A 21574-nucleotide genomic window follows, 5' to 3' on the forward strand; every position below is an offset into this window, starting at 1 on the left:
GTTGATTTAGGTGAAGCCCAGACCAGGTTAAGATTATCCTGCTCTTCATGATGATGATGATGGTGATGTTGGTAATGGCTAAAGTACGTTCTGCTGGTGATCAACACTGCATCACAAATCCACAGACTTACATGCGGGCGAACACTGCAAAATTACTGCCAGGGTATTTACATTACTATTAAAAAAATATATATTTTATTGTTTCCCTTCTACGTGACTTTACCGAAAGAACCAAGAATATGAATCCCTGCAGTCACGAAAGCTTTAAATAAAAATTCCTATTATTGTTTTGATGTAATTTCACAATAAAAAAATACCTTTGAATGTGAACAACCATCTAACAGATTATAAAATACAAACGTCTGCATATATAGAATCAATCGTTGATTCTAATAAGTTAACGGCCGTGACTTAATTTAGGTTAAATGTTAATGATGCTGTTTTGTATTGGCTCGAAATCAGAAAGTCTGTACAAATATATAGTCCAAACTACGCTTAGAATTATAACAATCCGAAAATGAACATTTGAGAATTGGATAATGTGAGTACGTACTTCGAATGATTATCAGAATTAAATAGAAAATGCAAGTACTGTATACAATACTCATGATTATAATCAGAACTAAGTAGACAATGATAATGTTTATTTTGACATAAGCAGATAAGAGACCACACTGCAACAGGGCTACCCATAATGCAATGCTCCAGCCACATTTGAGAACATTTAATACAATTAAGTTTACGTGTCAGTACACATTTGGTTATTGAAGAGTTGTTTCTGTTACTCAATGCTATAATCGAAACATTAAACTATTCGTCTTATTCCCCGTGGTGATGAAGTGTACTGGAGTCTCCGACTCTTATTCACTCTATCTGGACTCTCCATGTGTTATGAAGATGGGCCATTGCCCGAAAAGCTTTCTGTTATATTTTCCCTTTAATGCCACGGTGTTATAGACGGACATATAGTTGTTTTCACTGTCAACGCAGTATCACAACAACAACAAATATCGTGTTATGTGTACACACACATATGTGCATCTGAATGTGTGTGTGTGATTGAGTGCGTAACGTTGATACGCAATAATTCCGTCTCACGGCCAACACCAGTGACGATTATCTGAACCGGTACTGGGCCTTCCCAAGGTCGACTCAGCCTCAAATGAGTACCTGGTGTGGTGTGTAAACATCACCACTGGGGAGACAAAGGTGGCCGGGCGTGGTGTCGGCCACCTACCCCCTCGTCTGCCGTGCCAGCCTTCATAGGTGCTCGCAAACAGCACTTGCCCCAACAGCCTGTTCAGACTATACGGGGGATCTTTGTCTTTTGTACGTAATGTTGCATTGCAGATGATTGTGCAGGCATTGTGTTAAATTGTCTCTGCGCTGAATGGGCAAATATTTGCGTCCCGTCTTTTTGCTGTGTTTTCCTTACGGATTAGAGGTGATTTTTTTTTTTTAAAGAGCCGGTGTTCATCCATTCGGCATATTGGGTTGCGTCCCGGGCAAAAAAATACGCCGCGCATTCACACACACACACACGGAGAATTCCACCTGACAAAGATCCCCCGTATAGCCTTCAACAGACTGTTTGGAGCAAGTACTGTTCGTGAAGTTAAGCGCACGAGTGGGTGGCCCAGTGCTGATGTTTACACACCGCAGCAGGTACTAAATTAACACCTAGGGGACGCCCAGTAAAGGTTCAGATATTCGCCGCTTACTTACAGGTGCTGTCAGCGAGCACCTATTAAGGTCGGAATGGCTCACAAGGGGATTGGGGTGGGGTGTCCAGAACCACGCCCGGACGCCTTTGTCTCCCCAAATGCTTCACACACTGCACACAGATACATAACTACATGCATTGTATACAAACATATAATGCGTTGTTGTGGAGCATTATATATACACAAACATAGTGTTCAGTCTCCAACATAGAATAACTAATAACAACGCAGAGTTCATTTGTATCCAATCATCGTGTTGCGTTGAACATTGCTCTGCGGTTAGCATGGAGTGCTCTCTCAGAGAAAGATCCGGGAATCCAGAAATCGTTTGTTTAAACAAGCCCGACTCTGCTGATGAGTCCCCAGAAGAGCGAATCCGATACAAAGCGTTTGCTTTCGTCTACGCGCCAGTAGGCTGACGGATTTAAACGAATCGCGTTGGTGATGCGTGGAGACAAGAGAACGGAAATCCGATTCTATTTCACAAGACTCGACGCAGGTATGTCAATCAACACTGCGTTAAACATGGGAAAAAAACTAGGTGACGTTTTGGGCAATGACCCTACTTGGTGCGCTGAAGAGGATAATAGGCGACGTTTCTTATAAAGTTAGTGCTGTTTACGAATGTTTGGCGTTTGTTGTTGTTATTTGTGCTTGTGCACCGCTGCCAACGCAGCAGCAGCATCACCCAAATAATGTTCTTATATTAGGACAGATACAGAATTGGGTGGGCATAAACATTTAAGAGCCCTCCTCTTGCCAAGACCACCCATGTGTGTATGTTGAACTTCATGCGCACCGTACGTAGCGAACCGTGCTAATCCGAGGCGCCGGGACGGACAACAACACTAAACACACTCTTTGGTTCTATTGGGTAAAGTCACGTAGGTGAAAATAAAATAACAAAAAATCACGACGTTTCGGCCACAACACAAGCGGCCTTCATCAGGTGAAGGGACGAGACTGTCCGGAGGATAGCGCTTTAATCTAGAACACTAAACACACCAACCACCAGTTCTAAATAAAATTTAAAAAAACGTTCTAAAGAAACATATACAGTATACGATTTCTAAAGGGTCCTCGGTACACACTGAGCCCTTATCGGAATTATAAATTCCTAGATAGAGAAATCCTTTATCAGCCCCGGTGAGGCTTCTCTGTATGCAGTCATCTAAATCACGGGGAAGGATATCTCCGCGTGACACCAACATAATCAGGTCCAGTCGGAGATTCAAACCGTGCGATGACGATCTGCTCTAGCTATGTCAATCCGACATGTTCCTTATATGTATTCTGTAAATATCTATTGTATGTACATTCCCTACCGCTCACTAATTTTCAGCAAGTTCTGTAAAAAATATATATCTTCTGGGTTATTTCGGTAAAGTCACTCAAGCGCTCTCTTCCGGACAGTCCTGTTTCTTCACCTGAGGAAGGCTACTTGTGTTGTGGCCGAAACGTCGTGAGAATTTTATTGTTATTATTTTTATTATTTTATCTCCATTCTACGTGACTTTACCGAAATAACCCAGAAGATGCTTCCCTGCAGTCACGAAAGCTTTAAATCGAAAAAATAAATATATAGTATATAAAACGACATTGACCAGCATGGTGAAGTATGTCCAAACAACCGCCACACAAACATCCGGTGGATGATTAACAAAGCCCTGATAATGATTTTTTTTTTATGTTTTATTAACTTAAAAAAACAGTGCATTGCATTCTCAACGTATTTGAAATATAGTCGATAGGTTGGACTACCCGGCTTCGCCCGGGACTTGGATTCACCACGCCCGCTGGCTTTGTCTCCCCAGTGGCGATGTTCACACAGCAGAGCAGTTACTCGTTTGATGCTGAGTCGACCTAGGGGAGGCCCAGGACCGGTTCAAATAATCGTCACCGGTGGTGGCCGTGAACGGAAATCGAACTCGGGTCGCCAGGTTCGTAGAGCGGCACGCTAACCACTACACTACAATGCGTTACGCTTCCACATGCGAGGGTCACGTGACAGATGTGACGTCACAGCTCACTTGCCGTGCAAAAAAATCTATGCATTATTGAGCTCACCCCCCCCCCCCCCCCAAAAGAAAAAGTCAATTTTTATAATTTTTGCATGGTGTACAGTCTGGAAAGTACCCACATGGAAAATTTCAAGTTTGTTGCATGTCGGGAAGTACGCTAAACATTTTGAACAGACACACATAATCACAACTTTGCCTTTTATATATATGGAGATAGGTTGTTAGTAGTCGATAGGTTGTTAGAATTAAATGCTTCAATACATTTCCATTTTATTGTTTAAACTCTACATGTTGATCACTTTGTTAAATGCGATATCTTTTCTTGAATAATATTCGCAGGAGACGTATTGTGTCTGCTTAGTTATATATATTGTTACTTTTACACTCCACAATGAGCTTAATAACGACTGTGTTGTGTACGATCGATATGTGCGTGGAACTAGGACCCATATCTAGCAGGGACAGGGACCCTTGCCCGTGAACATTTGGTAGTTCACCAGGATTGGTTCAAGCGAACCGCTGACGAGACATCGAATGTCGAAGTCAGTTGCGGGGGTTTAGCTTTTGTTGAGCAAATGCTGCTGAAATTGTGCACTCTCAGGAAAGCCGTATGTGGCTGCCGAGATGCATTTAAACATACTTTAAATTTTTGATTTAAAGCTTTCGTGACTGCAGGGATTCATATTCTACGTTCTGTCGGTAAAGTCACGTAGAAGGGAAACAATTCAATATTGTTTTATATTTTTATTATTTTATTGTTTCCCTTCTACGTGACTTTACCGAAAGAACCAATAATATACTTTTAATTCATATTCTTAGTTCTTTCGGTAAAGTCACGTTGAAGGGAAACAACAAAATAATAATAATATATATAAAACAATAAAAATTCTCACGACGTTTCGACCAAAAGAACTAAGAATATGAATTACTGCAGTCACGAAAGCTTTAAATCAAAATTTATACTTTTAATTGTTTAATGTGCAGGGACAGATTTGCGAGCGAGGCTTGTTGTGTGCGTGTTTGTTTAGTTACTTTTCTCCAACGAAGGTGTATTTTCGTTCAGCTTATGATTAACGCGAATATGCGCACGCTCAAACGCATGCTTAACGATGATGATAATGCCGCGATCTCTTTAGAACCACGCACAAGGTCCGGATATCAATCGATTTTAAATCGAATACGTCCAACGATAGTCGATTACTGCCATGCGAGTCATGTTCACGTAGTATATACTGTAGTGTATGTACTGTTGTGTTATTAACAACACGTAATAATCGTTCATAATTATACGTAGTATTATTATTAATGTGTTGTTGCACGTAATACAATTTTTCATTTTAAATGTTACGTATATTTGTCAATACGCCGCATCCGTCGTGGGGGAAGATGGGGGTGGGGTTCCATTGTCCATACCTCACCACGATGGTCAGGGCGGATTTGGTGAAGTTCGAAGACAATGACCGGTTCGAATATTATTCGCTACCGCATGATTTGAGTTCTGACCAGGAATCGAACTGATGTTACCGGGTTTAAAAGGCGGTGCGCCAACCCCCGTCCCGTACGCAGCCGTCACTGTTTGAATGGCAGCATTATTAAAAGTTGCAACTTGAGCTGTTACAACATGTGAAATAATATCGATTAAATAACGAACTCGAGAAGGTATCAACATCCATTTGTGGATTGAGAATGGCTGGAATAAATGTGTTTTTTATTTGAATGTGAGCCTAATTCTTTTCGGAGGATGAGTTCACTCGCCGTAGCCCCTTTCCCATCCGCGGGGATATCGAGCGCCAGTGAAACATGTGTGGTCGTATGTGGACTGGCTCCCACCACGGAAACGTGGAATTTCCACCACTGGTGGCTCACGAAAGCCGAATGCTGATGGGGAGGGGGGGGGGGTACCGTCCCAATGGTTCCTGTTAGCAGGGAGACGCTTTGAACTTTATTTGACCATACGTACAATCAGCACCGGATTTAGGTATTTTGGCCCTAGGGGCACCCAGAGCTGGAATGACTCAAGCACCCCCTCGCCCCTTCCCCTCCCTTCCCATCAGAGTGTAATGGTCAGCGCACCGAACTTGCAATCCCGAGGTCGCCGGTTCGATCTCCCGTCGCGGAAGAGTAAATATTGCTGCGTCTCCAGTCCCTAGCCTCTGTCTACCCAGCAGTACTATATGCATGGGTACAACTACGGTAAAGTCGATCGGCAGGTCGCGTTCGGTGGGGTAAAGAGTGGGTACTCCCACCTCTTCCAGCATGTCTGGAAGAAGAAGAAGAGGAAGACTCGACACACTTGTCAGTAACACTTCCTTAACATGAAAATCCATCAATTCCAGACGACGTTTTTGGCAATGACTCTTTTTCATGTCTGGAGGAAGAGGCCAAGAAGTGTGGGAAGAGGTGGGATCATTGGCCACAATGTCCTCTCGAGGGACTCTCCAGAGCTCCTAGTGGATGCATTTCCGCCAGCAGTGGCGTGAGCGGGCAATTGTAGGGCTGCGCCTTTAACATTTACATGCGTTTAGAATGAAAGTTATACTGGACACCTGTGGGGAAAAAAAAAGCTTTATAGCTCATCGGATTCCTCCGGTATAAATAAAGACTCTGCTTGTGTGCAAGGAGGAAAATGGCAACACGAGCTGTAGGTGGTGGTGGTGGGGGGGGGGGGGGTCAGGGAACAATTGGGCTCCCGACAGCAGCGAGAAAGCCATGGAAGGAGCTCACAGCACCAACCCTCTAGAGGATGCCTCTCAAGTTTTAGGCCGACATAAGCTGCACGTGACGCCATTCCATCCGATCTCAGTTATAAATCAGCGAGTGACTGCGACATCATAATTATACAGCATGTATGCGCGCACTCTTCGATCAGCGATGACCAACATCTTCCAGGAATGCGCTCAATCTCGTCCTATCTCGGAAGCTCAGCAGGCTTTTAACTTGGATAGCGCTTGGATGGGCTTGGTGATGGCACTGTCTTCATCAGCCATGTGGGTGAGCGTGGCTTGTTGGGGGGGGGGGGGGGGGGGTTCCCCCCTTCGGCAGGCACTGTGGGGGCGGTCACTGTGTCAAATAGGTTGCTCTAGGCTACTGCGGGACTACACTTTGTGGGCAGCAGAAGGCCACTGCAGAGATACCCGTTGCTGTACTGTGCTTCTATGCTCCTCGCGCGCCGACCAGTGCGGTAAAATGCGGGCCCATTAAAATCACGAACCGCGCGCAGTTAGGAGACCTTCATCCAGCAGTGGATTTACAAGAGGGATGTTATTCCCTTAATCCCGTTCTCTGGAATTTCAGACGCACGTCTTTTTTTTTCTTCCTCTCGAATTTTACAAAAATAATAATTATGGGAGGGGGGGTGCGTCTTATAATCCGGTGTACGTGTGATCGGATTTGTGAAACTTTATTGACAACCGGGTTCATGTTTTGGAATGTGTCTCACGAATCCAGCGTGTCTTGTCAGTCCGGATAATGCGACGCATGCGAGTGTGCGCTGGGTTTGTTTTGTTGTTGTTGATGATACGCTCGGTTTTGTATGTGTGTGTGTTGTGTGTGTGGTGTGTGTAGTGTGTGTGTGCGATGTGTGGTGTGTGTGTAGTGTGCGTGGTGTGTGTGTAGTGTGTGTGTGCGATGTGTGGGTGTGTGGTGTGGTGTGTGTGTGGCGTGTGTGGGTGTGTGATGTGTGGCGTGTGTGGGTGTGTGATGTGTGTGGTGTGTGTGGTATGTGTGTAGTGTGTGTGGTGTGTGTGTGTGTAGTGTGGGTGTGTGATGTGTGGTGTGTGTGTGTGTGATGTGTGTGGTGTGTGTGTGTGTGGTATATGTGTGCTGTGTGTGGTGTGTGTGTGTGTAGTGTGTGGTGTGTGGGTGTGTGATGTGTGTGTAGTGTGTGTATAGTGTGTAGTGTGTGTAGTGTGTGTGGTGTGTGTGTAGTGTCTGCGATGTGTGGTGTGTGGGTGTGTGATGTATGGTGTGGGTGTGCGATGTGTGTGAGTGTGTGATGTGTGGCATGTGTGGGTGTGTGATGTGTGGCTCATATTAGTGCTGGAAATGCGATATGCAGAGACTTGGAACTCGGGCGGCTAATTCTTTGTTGATGTCCAGATTACAATCTCTGGGCTCGCCTTCCGTTCTTCTCATTAACAGTGCAATCCCCTGCGCAAACACACGGCACACGGAGACACGCCGCTCAGGTAGAACGACCGGGTAGCCCAAGGATCCAGGGTCAGCGGCTGGTGGTCCTGTCCACATGTGGGGCCTAAAGCAGAGGTTATTCATGAGAGATGTATGTAGCGAGATAAGAGAGATGCGTAGACGCCATAAAGATGAGAGATGAATTGACCTTTTATGTGAATGATTGTGGCATGTTTAATAGAATCTGAATTTGAGCTGACGATGTATTTTTCTTGAGCCATTCGGGGCCCTGCGCTTTCGCGTCCTCTTCTTATTCCTATTTCAATTACTGCCAAGATCTCTCCTCCGTTGAGCCTTCACAGTGGCGCACGAAGGCACCCGATTGACGCGGCTGAACTGGGACAAAATCATCCGGCGCGCGGCCGATCTCCATCGGACCTCGCATGCTAAGCAGATTTTGAGCCTGTACATCGCTTGCAGGATGGGCGGGCGACCCAGCTTGCGCGAGAGACAGGCGTTATTGGGCAGCAGAGGGCCGTGCAGCAACATCCATTGCTGTTCTGCACTTCCTGCATTGCGTCACCAACACGCACTGACCAGCGTGGTGAAGTATTGATGACGATGGGCACATGTGGATCAGTAACTTGTTTTTTGCACGCCCAGTTAAGCTTCAGTCACATCGCCATCAGTCAGATAATTGGCATTACAGCACAGTATCACTCTGCTCCCATCCAAAAACTCTCCTACCTCTCCTCTCGCATCTCACTCTACTCCCCTCTCATCTGAACCTATTCCCCTCCGCGCACCCTCAGCTCCAGAAACCAAGACTTTCTATCAAAGCTCCCAGTCAGCCTTAGCTCAGTGGTAGGCCACTCATTCTGCTCCGCTGTCCACATGGTCTGCAACGTGTCACATGGTCTGCAACGTGTCCCAGCCTCCCGTGCTGCCGATTGCCTGCCCTGATTGAGGCTCAGTACTTCCCCCTTGTTTCCCTCTGCCCATATCATACCTACGCCCTCTGTTTCTGCACAGCAATTTAGACCCCGCAGTACATTAATGCAAACTGAATGGTGAAGTAAAACGCTCGCCCAACGGTGAGCGCGCCATGCTGCTTTGCGCCGGGCGAGGTGCACATTGAAGGGCGCAAAGAAAAAGCTGCGCCTCTGACACCGCACATCATCTAAGCACGACTGTGACATCACCGTGTCCCTCCGTGAGCACGAACCCTGAGCCCCCATCCCCAATCCATCTCGTCATACAACTTCCCCCCATCCTCCCAATCTCCCGTAGCTACACTCTGTGTCACAATACACGCTGACCTTTACCCCGCCCCACCCCCCCATTCCTGAGAAACCAGTCTCTGAAGGGGGAAAAAGGTTCATTACGAAATCGTGTCTTTAAATGCCCATTAAATGACCTGGGTTTAAAACCCGAGATCTCTGTGCACAGTAGGCCCAAAGACCCAAAAATGTCAAGCGGTCAGCAACAGACAGCTCGATTAAAGTTGTAAGAGTGTGGAACGCGTCTCGTGGATTGAGCAAAGAGCTTGGTTGGGGGGGGGGGGTGGAGTTAAGAGGGAATTCCAAAGAGGAGCGGTGTGAGGAAGGTAGCACAGAGAGAGAAGTGAGGTGAGCTGCAGTGTGATGGTTGGACACGGAGTGGATGAGACACGAGGTGGTTGGACACGGAGTGGATGAGACACGAGGTGGTTGGACACGGAGTGGATGAGACACGAGGTGGTTGGACACGGAGTGGATGAGACACGAGGTGGTTGGGACACGGAGTGGATGAGACACGAGGTGGTTGGACACGGAGTGGATGAGACACGAGATGGTTGGACATGGAGTGGATGAGACACGAGGTGGTTGGACACGGAGTGGATGAGACACGAGGTGGTTGGACACGGAGTGGATGAGACACGAGGTGGTTGGACACGGAGTGGATGAGACACGAGGTGGTTGGACACGGAGTTGATGAGACACGAGGTGGTTGGGACACGGAGTTGATGAGACACGAGGTGGTTGGGCAGGGTGTGGATGAGACACGAGGTGGTTGGGACACGGAGTTGATGAGACACGAGGTGGTTGGGCAGGGTGTGGATGAGACACGAGGTGGTTGGGACACGGAGTGGATGAGACACGAGGTGGTTGGGACACGGAGTGGATGAGATACGAGGTGGTTGGACACGGAGTTGATGAGACACGAGGTGGTTGGAACACGGAGTGGATGAGACACGAGGTGGTTGGGACACGGAGTGGATGAGACACGAGGTGGTTGAACAGGGTGTGGATGAGACAAGACGCTAGCATTGTATATTGACCAGATCAGAGGTCTGCTGTCATCAGCCAGTCTCCACCCACTGATGGATAATAGTATCTTCTTTACTTGAATGGGTAGTTGAAATTAATCTCACTGTCATGCATCATATAAACGCAGTTAAAAGCCATCGAGACGTTTATTGTCCTTCGGTGCTGTGTTCCGCTATATTTCACTTTCAATCACCGCGTTTGTAATATTACAACACTGGGAATGCAGTGAAGGCGTCTGAGAGGGCATCCTCTGCCGAGATGGAGCGATAAGATCACCTCCTTCGTGCGGGCGCGAGATGGATTGTTGCATCGCGATGAGTGGTGATGGCTCGGGCAGCCCTTCACTTAGCAGTGGATAGATGATGGTTGAGGATAATAAATGGGTAATACTATTATAAACCTACAATTACAGCTGGGATGTATGAATATTAAAGTACTCTAGTTGATTAGCAATTATTGGTTAAATTACTCAACCAATTGGATAACGCAAGAATATCTTGGCGGGATAAAAAAAAAAGTCACCTGCTTCCACGTGTGCCGCTGGACGGGAGGTGATGGGCGGGACTTGGTGATGTTATCGGCATTATCAGACACGTCACGCTGGGCGTGGCTTCTAGGGAGTTCCCCCACTGTGTCTTGCGAACAATCCATGTAAAAGGAGTGATTCAATTTTTTTCGTCGATGGATCGACATCATCAACTAATCGTTCCGGCTCTCCTCCTTGCAACTCTCCAATGAGGAATTCGCCAGGCATTGTAATGTAAAGAAGTTTTGGAGTTTCGTTGAAAAGTTCACGAATAGACATCGGACAATATCGACGTGACTATTCGTAGGTCAGACAGCATAAGCACGCTAGAAAGGTCAAATTGAAAAACAGTTGCCTTTAGAGGCGATAGAAAGTAAACTTTGTTGTTGTTGTTGTGTGACCATGGGAATGAGTTTGGAGATGGAAATCCGTTGGGAGAGACATGACGAATTATTCTATACCCTCAGGTGTCAACAATGTTGCTCGTTGTCATGGAAACCGTTTGCGATTCTAAGGTCCACGTGCGCCGCTCATGCCTTTGCGTGCAGTGCTCCGTTTAGTCGTGCCCCTTAACCCCGTTGGCAATTCCAGACTTGTTTCATACTTGTAAGGTGCAATATCAAGTCATAAATGATGATAATAATCAACTTTTTAAAACGTTTTTTTTTTACCGTGTAAGACCCGCTGAGCTTCATAGCTCTTTTTCAGAAGCGACCTGGCCACAAATGATAGCTCAACAAAGCGGCTTATCACGTGGAAATATATAGCGGCCAAATACTTTAAACGCAGTTTGATTCTAAATGTGGAGGGAAAAACCGGAGTGACCCGGAGAAAAATCCACGCGACCACGTGGAGTGAGACACCGCAAATTCCAAATATCCAGCAGGCGTCAGGATCGGGATCGAACCCGCGACCTCCTGCATACCAGGCGAGGTAGTTAACATCTCGCCTGTGTATTGGGAGTTTGCATGTTCTCCCCACGATCTCCACGACCTCCTGCATCAGTACCATTTCACGATGAATACAAGAAAGACTCCACACACACCCTAAGGGTTCCTCTGCTGCCACTGCAACTCATACGTATGTAGTGGTTGATTTCACTTCCACTACACATATATAATACATGTGCATCATGCAACAACACGCCCCAATACATGATTACCCGGTAAACAAAGCCACCCATCACCATTTCAAGCCCCGTTGAAGTTTGTTATACACGTATGTTAGAGAAGGGAGCAACCAAAGTACATTGGCTACGTTACTGGTAGGAACATGCACACACACGAAAGCTGAACTATCCCACCCCCCTTAGCTCAACATAGGATGTTGGGGCAAATATTGTTAGCCAGGATCTATGAAGACGGCCACAGTGCAAGATGAGGTGGTGTGGCTATCACCACACCTGGCCGCCTTTATTCACCCGGTGCTGATGTTTACACACCGTACCAGATACTCATTTGAGGCTGAGTCGACCTAGGGGAGGCCCAGAACTGGTTCAGTTACTCGCCACAGATGTTGGCTCTGGGCAGAAATCGAACTCAGGTCGCTAGGTTCGTAGGGCAGTGCGCTGACGCTCGTTTTCTTCAGACAAGGCAAAGATCCGCCATATAACCTTGACATACTTTTTGGGAAAGTGCTGTTAGCGAGCACCTATGAATGTCAGCACGGTACACTAAGGGGTGGGTAGCCAGCACCACGCCTGACCGCCTTGTCTCCGCAGTGGCGATGTTTACACTAAACTAAACGATAAACTATTTTTATACTCTTTGGTTCTTTCGGTAAAGTCACGTAGGTATAAAATAAAATAGATCACGACGTTTCGGGCGCAACACAAGCGTCCGTCATCAGGTGGGAAAGCATGATCTGCTGCTGTTTTCGACAGTCTGCCTTAGCAGTCACGAAAGCTTCAAATCAAAACTATTTTTTTTTATTTACCGGTAAGGCCCGCTGAGCTATGTAGCTCTTTTTCAGAAGCGACCTGGCCACAAATGATCGCTTAACAAAATAGCTTATCATGTGGAAATATATACCAAACAAATAATCTAAACCTGGGGTGCACGCACCCCCTGGGGGTGCGAGATGCCCTTTCTGGGGATACGAGACATGACCAGATGTTTTTAGAAGGTAAATCATGAAAAACACGAATTCAGCACGGGCACGTAAGTACAACTACTTTTTTTCATCAAACCCTCTATGTGTTTATTAACATTATGAAAATACATTTACGGTTGAAAACCAGAGGGGTGCAAAGCTATAGCAAAGATTAAGAACCACAGCTCTAAACGCGCGATGTTGATTCTAAATGTGCAGGGGGGAAAAAACACAGGACCCGGAGAAAAATCCACGCGACCACAGGGAGAACATGCAAACTCCAAATATACAGCCGTCAGGGTAGGAAACGAACCCACGAACCCACCACCATTGTGTATACCAGGCGGGGCAGTTAACATCTCGCCACTCCGGCAGCTACTGATTTGAGGCCGAGTCGACCTAGGGGAGGCCCAGGACCGCTTCAGATAATCGTCACTGGTGTGTTGTGTTCCCGAGTGTGAAATCGAACTCGGGTGGCCAGTGTCGTAGCGCTGCACACGAACCGCTGCGCTGCCCCTCCCCCTCCCGTAGACGCGCACACACGCGCGCACACATTTCAAACACAATTACTCATGGATCCGGATGCTTGGGAATCGTTGATCGTCGGAAGCTTGCCTCCGGCGTGGTTCGTCCTTTGAGGCCAATCCTTTAGTGTTTTTTTTTATTGCGCGCACCTCACAAATATACAATTACATTCATACCCAGCCAATGACTCATCATAGAGCAGTCGACTTGAAAGAGCCTCTGTGTGTGTTTATGCATACGTACGCACGCGCGGGCACCACCAGTGTTTTTGCTCGTCTGTCTGGGCCCACATCTCATGCGATTGTGACTATTTTCTTTTCTGAAACAAACAACCGGGCTTGAAATATATATTTCTGCGTGATTTTTTTGTGTCCCGCTCCCTTTAATTACGGTCCCACGTGTACGCTCATAGAGCCGCGTTCTTAATTTAAAAAAAAAAACTCTAATCCCTCATTCCTTTGACCCCTGACCCCAAGCTGTCACATTATCTCCTTTACTGAAATCAGAGAATGGTAGCTGCATATTTGAGACATTTTCTTGCCAGTCCCGTTCTAGCGGCGGCCGCTGAACAAACAACGGTGGCTTCCTTCCAAAGTTGCAACTTGCCGGCGGTTTTTTTCCAGCATTTGTTCGCGCCCGTTTATCAAGGTTGTCAACATGGATATAATCTTTCCACGGAGAGGAGGGGGGGGGTGTTTACCTACCCAGCATAATTCCCCCTCCTCCTCCCCCAAAAAAATACCACCCATTGTCATTCGCGAGTGATGTATTTTCGGATAGAATGGCATTTTATTAGGAGGGCAGCTGGGTCAAGGCCACAAATTTGAGATCAGCGGGGTTGGCCCCCCTGTTCCCACATCTGTTTTCCTACCTCGCTCCCCATGAGCCTCTTTGACTTGTTTTGAAGATGAAATAAAAACTATAATAACGGGTCAATTTGTAAAATGAATAGAAACCTTAAGTAATGCGGCGGAATTTGGTTTGTTTTGTTAGAGATGTCTATTCAAGGATTATTGTAATAATTATTTTTAAAAACCATAAAACGCTGGACGGTGTGACATGCCGAGGGCTGATCTTTACAAGTGACATCTGCAGCAAACAGTAATACGGCAAACATGTTTTATTTTGTTATAGATGTCTATTCAAGGATTAGTATTTTTTGTTCAAGCCATAAAACGCTGGACGGTGTGATATGCCGAGGGCTGATCTTGACAAGTGACATCTGCAGCAAACAGATGTCACATTGATCAAACGCCGACTCGAACATAATAAACCAACTCAGGTTTCCCTAACTGCATCAAACAACCCCGCAGTTGCTCCTCGAATTCAATTCACTGTATTGATCAAACCCATCTCTGCAGGTTACCACCGAGAGTCCAGGCATGTACTCAACATGTGTAGCGTACTAATTCAGAGACACTAGCAGGAGGCACTCTCTCTTATTCCGGCCATTACAGCCATAGGGGATAACTACATACCGGGTCAGGACAGCCAACATGCTTCCAGACCCACAGCTTCGAAGAGGCGAAGACCACGACTACGGCACCACGACGAGTTCCACTCCAGATGGTGGCAGACTGTGAGTCGGGGATCGCCTTTTATCCTCCCCCCAGCGTGGCCAGGCTCCGCCCTCGGCCACGCACCCTTCTGGATCCCCCAGAAGGCTCCGGGCTTCGCCCATGGGTCCCCACTGGTAGAACGGGCTGCTACTCCCATTCTGTACCAGTCCCCAGCGCTACGCGCTCCAGTGACTCATTCTATGTCACTACACATGTATGACCTAATGTTACAAGAACACGTTTACTTTTTCAATACGTTCCTGTACAGTATATGTGTTAATTCAATGCTGGGTAAAGTACCCCCCCCCCACTCCCCGTGCCTTGCGGGTTGCGAGGGTTATTTGACCATACTTCACCACGCAGGTCAGTGCGGATTGGCGAAGACACGGGAACATAGCACAGTGCAACAGTGGGTTTTGCAGTGCTGCCCTCTGCTGACAACGTAGCCCCACGGGAGCCTATAGCACATGTTATTGTCCATGGTGGTTGCCCATGCAAGTGCCGCGAGGCGCTACAGAGGCGAGATGTTAACTACCTCGCCTGGTATACAGGAGATCGCGGGTTCGATCCCGACCCCGACGCCTGCTGTATTTTTGGAGTTCACACGTTCTCCCGGTGTTTGTGTGGATTTTTCTCCAGGTCCTCCGGTTTTTCCGCTCCGCATTTAGACACATCACGCTTTTAGAGTAATTGGCTGCCGCTATAAAATGTGACGTGATAGCTAACTTCGTTGAGCTATCATGTGTGGCTAAGTCGCTTCTGGAAAAGAGCTACGTTAACTCATTGGCCCTACCTGGTAAAATAAAATAGTTCTTGTCGGCTCAAGAGTTCGGGATCATTTGGTCATAGGTTCACACAATAGATAGTACTGTAACACAATAGTCATAATAATTTACAGCCCGTTGTCAATCCACTGCTGGAGGAAGGCATTCCCAGATTGTGTCGCTCAAGGGGACGGTGGGTGGATCCGTTTCAGGCATCACTCTTTGCCACTGATGTTAGCCGTGGCCGAGAATCGAACTTGGTTGTCCAGGTTCATAGTGCAGTGCGCCAACCACTTTCACCACGGCTCTAACCTACGATACAATACACAAGACAATTAACCGCATCTCCGATGAGCACGGTTGGCCACGTACGGCGCGAAAGAAGGTCAGCATTACATCAAATACATACACGGCGAGGTTTAAGGCAGGCACGTGACTTGCCAGGCAACCTCGGGGCAGCAGCAGCAACAGCAGCCTTCACTCTGACACAGCACCCGCTTCAGGAGACATTGGGTGCAGCCGCAGGTCCCACCGTGGGTGCAGCCGCAGGTCCCACCGTGGGTGCAGCCGCAGATCCCACCGTGGGTGCAGCCGCAGATCGCACCGTGGGTACAGCCGCAGATCCCACTGTGGGTGCAGCCGCAGATCGAGCTGTGGGTACAGCCTCTGTGTTTTGATTGACAGCTGCTGACGGGCGGAAGGAAACTGACCTCTGACCCCCCCCACACCCCCCCCCCGCACACAACCTGAGCAGCGTCACGTTAGGGGCAGCGGTGGGGGTGCACGGGGAGGGGTGAGGAGTCGAAGGGGGTTTAGGGGGGGGTGTGGGGGAGGGGGTGCTGGGGCACGTGTCGGTGTGAGGGTATGGGGGGGGGGGTAGTGGGGAGCGGTAGCGTAGCGGTTAGCGCGCTGCGCTACAAACCCGGTCCTGGGCCTCCCCGAGGTCGACTCAGCCTCAAATGGGTACCTGGGTTAGGGTTGTTGGAACATCGCCACTGGGGAGACAAAGGCGGCCGGGGCGTGGTTGCTGGCCACCCACCCCCTCGTGTGCCGTGCCGGCCGTCGTAGGTGCTCGCTAACAGCACTTGCCCCAACAGTCTGTCACAGGCTACACGGGGGATCTTTGTCTTTGAGGGGGGGGGGGGGTGTGGGGATTGGTGGTGGTGGGGGGCTCCCGGAAGTGATTGTATCAACCGTCACGTTGAAGGAAGCTTGCGCGTAACGACGACGATGGTTGATGTGGGTCGGGCTGCACTTTCAACTCGGGGGGTTGGGGGGGGGCACCCAATCTGTCACTGCCACCCCCCCCCCCCCGTGTGTGTGTGTTGTTTTCTTGCGCGTGCGTGGGGCCACAGGGGAGGCCCCGTCCATTCAGGGCGTGCGGGCGGGCTAAGCGATGGGCGCGTGCCGGCGACCTCCACGCCCGCCCCCGATGGCCCCTGTGGCCCGCCCGGCAGCGTCGCCGCTCGTGAGGTTAAGCGGCGGCGGCGCGCACGGTGGGGGGGGAGGCAATAAATTACACGTTGGTGTCGACGTTCAGCCAACGTTGGTGTCGACGTTGGTGTCGACGTTGAGCCAACGTTGAGCCAACGTTGGTGTCGACGTTCAGCCAACGTTGGTGTCGACGTTGGTGTCGACGTTCAGCCAACGTTGGTGTCGACGTTGGTGTCGACGTTGAGCCAACGTTGGTGTCGACGTTGGTGTCGACGTTCAGCCAACGTTGGTGTCGACGTTGGTGTCGACGTTCAGCCAACGTTGGTGTCGACGTTGAGCCAACGTTGGTGTCGACGTTGAGCCAACGTTGGTGTCGACGTTGGTGTCGACGTTCAGCCAACGTTGGTTTCGACGTTGAGCCAACGTTGGTGTCGACGTTGAGCCAACGTTGGTGTCGACGTTGAGCCAACGTTGGTGTCGACGTTCAGCCAACGTTGGTGTCGACGTTCAGCCAACGTTGGTGTCGACGTTGAGCCAACGTTGGTGTCGACGTTCAGCCAACGTTGGTGTCGACGTTGAGCCAACGTTGGTGTCGACGTTCAGCCAACGTTGGTGTCGACGTTGAGCCAACGTTGGTTTCGACGTTGAGCCAACGTTGGTTTCGACGTTGAGCCAACGTTGGTGTCGACGTTGAGCCAACGTTGGTGTCGACGTTGGTGTCGACGTTGAGCCAACGTTGGTGTCGACGTTGAGCCAACGTTGGTGTCGACGTTCAGCCAACGTTGGTGTCGACGTTGAGCCAACGTTGGTGTCGACGTTCAGCCAACGTTGGTGTCGACGTTGAGCCAACGTTGGTGTCGACGTTGAGCCAACGTTGGTGTCGACGTTCAGCCAACGTTGGTGTCGACGTTGAGCCAACGTTGGTGTCGACGTTCAGCCAACGTTGGTGTCGACGTTGAGCCAATGTTGGTGTCGACGTTCAGCCAACGTTGGTGTCGACGTTGAGCCAACGTTGGTGTCGACGTTCAGCCAACGTTGGTGTCGACGTTGAGCCAACGTTGGTGTCGACGTTGAGCCAACGTTGGTTTCGACGTTGAGCCAACGTTGGTGTCGACGTTGAGCCAACGTTGGTTTCGACGTTGAGCCAACGTTGGTGTCGACGTTCAGCCAACGTTGGTTTCGACGTTGAGCCAACGTTGGTGTCGACGTTGAGCCAACGTTGGTTTCGACGTTGAGCCAACGTTGGTGTCGACGTTCAGCCAACGTTGGTGTCGACGTTGAGCCAACGTTGGTGTCGACGTTGAGCCAACGTTGGTTTCGACGTTGAGCCAACTTTGGTTTCGACGTTGAACCAACGTTGGTGTCGACGTTGAGCCAACGTTGGTGTCGACGTTGAGCCAACGTTGGTGTCGACGTTGAGCCAACGTTGGTGTCGACGTTGAGCCAACGTTGGTGTCGACGTTCAGCCAACGTTGGTGTCGACGTTGAGCCAACGTTGGTGTCGACGTTGGTGTCGACGTTGAGCCAACGTTGGTTTCGACGTTGAGCCAACGTTGGTGTCGACGTTCAGCCAACGTTGGTTTCGACGTTGAGCCAACTTTGGTTTCGACGTTGAGCCAACGTTGGTGTAGACGTTGACCCAACGTTGGTTTCGACGTTGAGCCAACGTTGGTGTCGACGTTGAGCCAACGTTGGTTTCGACGTTGAGCCAACGTTGGTGTCGACGTTCAGCCAACGTTGGTTTCGACGTTGAGCCAACTTTGGTTTCGACGTTGAGCCAACGTTGGTGTAGACGTTGACCCAACGTTGGTTTCGACGTTGAGCCAACGTTGGTGTCGACGTTGAGCCAACGTTGGTGTCGACGTTCAGCCAACGTTGGTGTCGACGTTGAGCCAACGTTGGTGTCGACGTTGAGCCAACGTTGGTGTCGACGTTGAGCCAACGTTGATCGACGTTGGTTTTAACATATCTGACACTGACGCGATGGAGTTAGGTCGAGAGTTGATGGCTTCACCTCAAGGACGACGTAGATCCGAGAGGGCGGGCAGGCGCATTTGGCGTTGGCAATTCAGAAGGGCGACGACGTTGAGGAAGCTCACGCAATTTGGCTGGAAATCATCGACGACCGCCTCTGCGGCGCGGATTAACGCTGCGGTGAACACTGAGAGTGCACGAACGACGACGCCATTCGCTTGAGTTGAGGCCCATTGGTGCGGCTGCGTCACGGTCCCAATTAGCGATTCTTTTGTTATTGTTGTTGGAAAAACGACGCCCCGAATAATTATCACCCGTTTGGAGAGACACGCGAAGCAATCGTCGCCTCCCGACTGGGGAAACTCGTCAGGAACCTCCATGGACAGGCACAACAACAATAAGTAATATTTTTTTTTAAACTTTTTTTAAAACAAAAACACGCTTTTATGAAATGTACTAGTAATGGAAGAAGTCCACCACTCCAGGAAGTGGCCCCGAAGCTTGCCACAACGTAAGGGGACTGTGGCCAATTACAGCCAACGTCAGTTGACAGTGGAGAATTACACCCAAGCCGAAACTTAACATATAAAAAATAATGTTTACAAATAGATATATTTTTTATGATATAATATAGTATTGTCATCAGTATGACATAAGTATACCAAGTTTGCAGTCGATACCACATTTGGAAGTGGGTTAACATTGAGTTGAAAGATTTGAGGATACAACAACAGAGTGAGTCAAATAAAAACGTGTAAGTAACAAATAAAAACGTGTAAATAACAAATAAAAACGCGTAAATAAAAGCGTGTAAAAAAGAGAGTCACCAGACTCGGCGAGTGATTGTTTTCATGATGGTCCCGGTGTGACTGGCGCGTCATTGGCTCGTGTAGAAACAAATCCTGTCGGGAATATTTGAGAATTTAAACAAATATATATATTTGGGGAAAGCAACGAGCCCACTCGACCTCTCTTCTTTACCTCATCGTACAGATAGAGCGCCTTCACCAAGGCGCTCTACAGTGAACTAACTGTGGCACGAGATGTTTGGCGAGATGAAACGTGATGAGTGGATGGGATATCATGATGTGAAATGAGAGGTGGTGGTGACGATGCGAAGATGGAGATGAGTGGATTGATGATGGGCGACCATGGGCAGTTGAGGGGCAGGGAAAGCGTGGTAACGAGTGGGGAGGACAACGAGGAGGAAGGGTGGACAAGACAGAATGACACGTGGGTTTTAGGAGAAGTGCGGAAGGGAGAGAGAGATGGTGATTGTTTGACTTGCAAGGGCAGTTCATTCCAGGGCCACAGGGTTTGGGACTGAGGTCCGCGGATTTTCTGTAAGGGCCGTCCATAAATGATGTCACGCGATTTTGGACGATTTTTGGCCTCCCCCCTTCGTCACACGGCGTCACAACAAGTCAGACCCCCCCTCAAATATGACGTCACAAAGCTCTGCCCCCCCCCACCCACAAAGCTTCAAATCGCTTTAAACTATTGTCATTGTAGTGCGTATTTAATGTGCCACTGCACTCTGATGTTATAAAACATTTATCAAAAAGTCAATTTAATTAAGTAGAACGTGTTGTCTATATTTATTTCAAGTTGCGCATTTTTATGTGACGTCACATTTCTCAACCCCCCCCCCCCCCCCTTGTCACACATCGTCACAAATGTCTGACCTCCCCCCACCTAGGTGCGTGACGTCATTTATGGACGCCCCCCCCCCCATCCTCCCTGTGTCGCGCTTTGTGCTCTGTACCGGGCTCCTTTTCAAATATAATACATATATGCATTTAACTTTGTTTTTTTAAACTGGGGATATCGAGCATCGGCAGCGAGAAAATATTCTGGACAAGTGTAAAGACAACACCGGGCAGCTACATGAACCAGCCAAACAATACGAATGAAACTCTGAAACATGTCATGCCCACTAACATGTCACATACATTCTGCGCTCTTCTCAGATGAGCAAACGCCTACAATAGACGAGACATAGCAACATGTTTTTTTAACCCAAGAAGGATGATATTTTGATTTGAGTCAAAACGTACATTTACAGCCCTTTGTAAACCCACTGCAAAATGAGTGCATTCCATGCCGTGCGGGTTGTGCGAGTTATTTGACCAAACTTCACTATGCTAGTCAGTGCAGCTTGGTGCTGGAAGGGCCATAGATAGTACAGCCCAACGATGGATTTTGCTTTACTGCTCTATGCTACCCACGACATATCGCTGAAATATACACCATCATGGTAGTCACTCATCAAAGCACCGTCCAGCTTCCGAAATCCGATGAGATTGGACACGTTGCAGGTGATTTGGTCAGAATATCCATGCTCCTTGTACTACGAACGTGCTTTTGTACTCTAATAGAGGTTTTTTTTGGGTTAAATAGCGTAAATATATAAATGTGTCGCTAAATCCCGCCACCACCCGACACAGCTAACTAGTAAGGGTTGTTACGTAAACAACATGCCAATTCGTCACGAGTACAGCACACCGGTGTGTTGGAGA

Source organism: Petromyzon marinus, chromosome 54 (genome assembly GCF_048934315.1).
Source record: "Petromyzon marinus isolate PM22_M1 ecotype Great Lakes invasive population chromosome 54, UKy_Petmar_22M1.pri1.0, whole genome shotgun sequence".
NCBI lineage: Eukaryota > Metazoa > Chordata > Hyperoartia > Petromyzontiformes > Petromyzontidae > Petromyzon > Petromyzon marinus.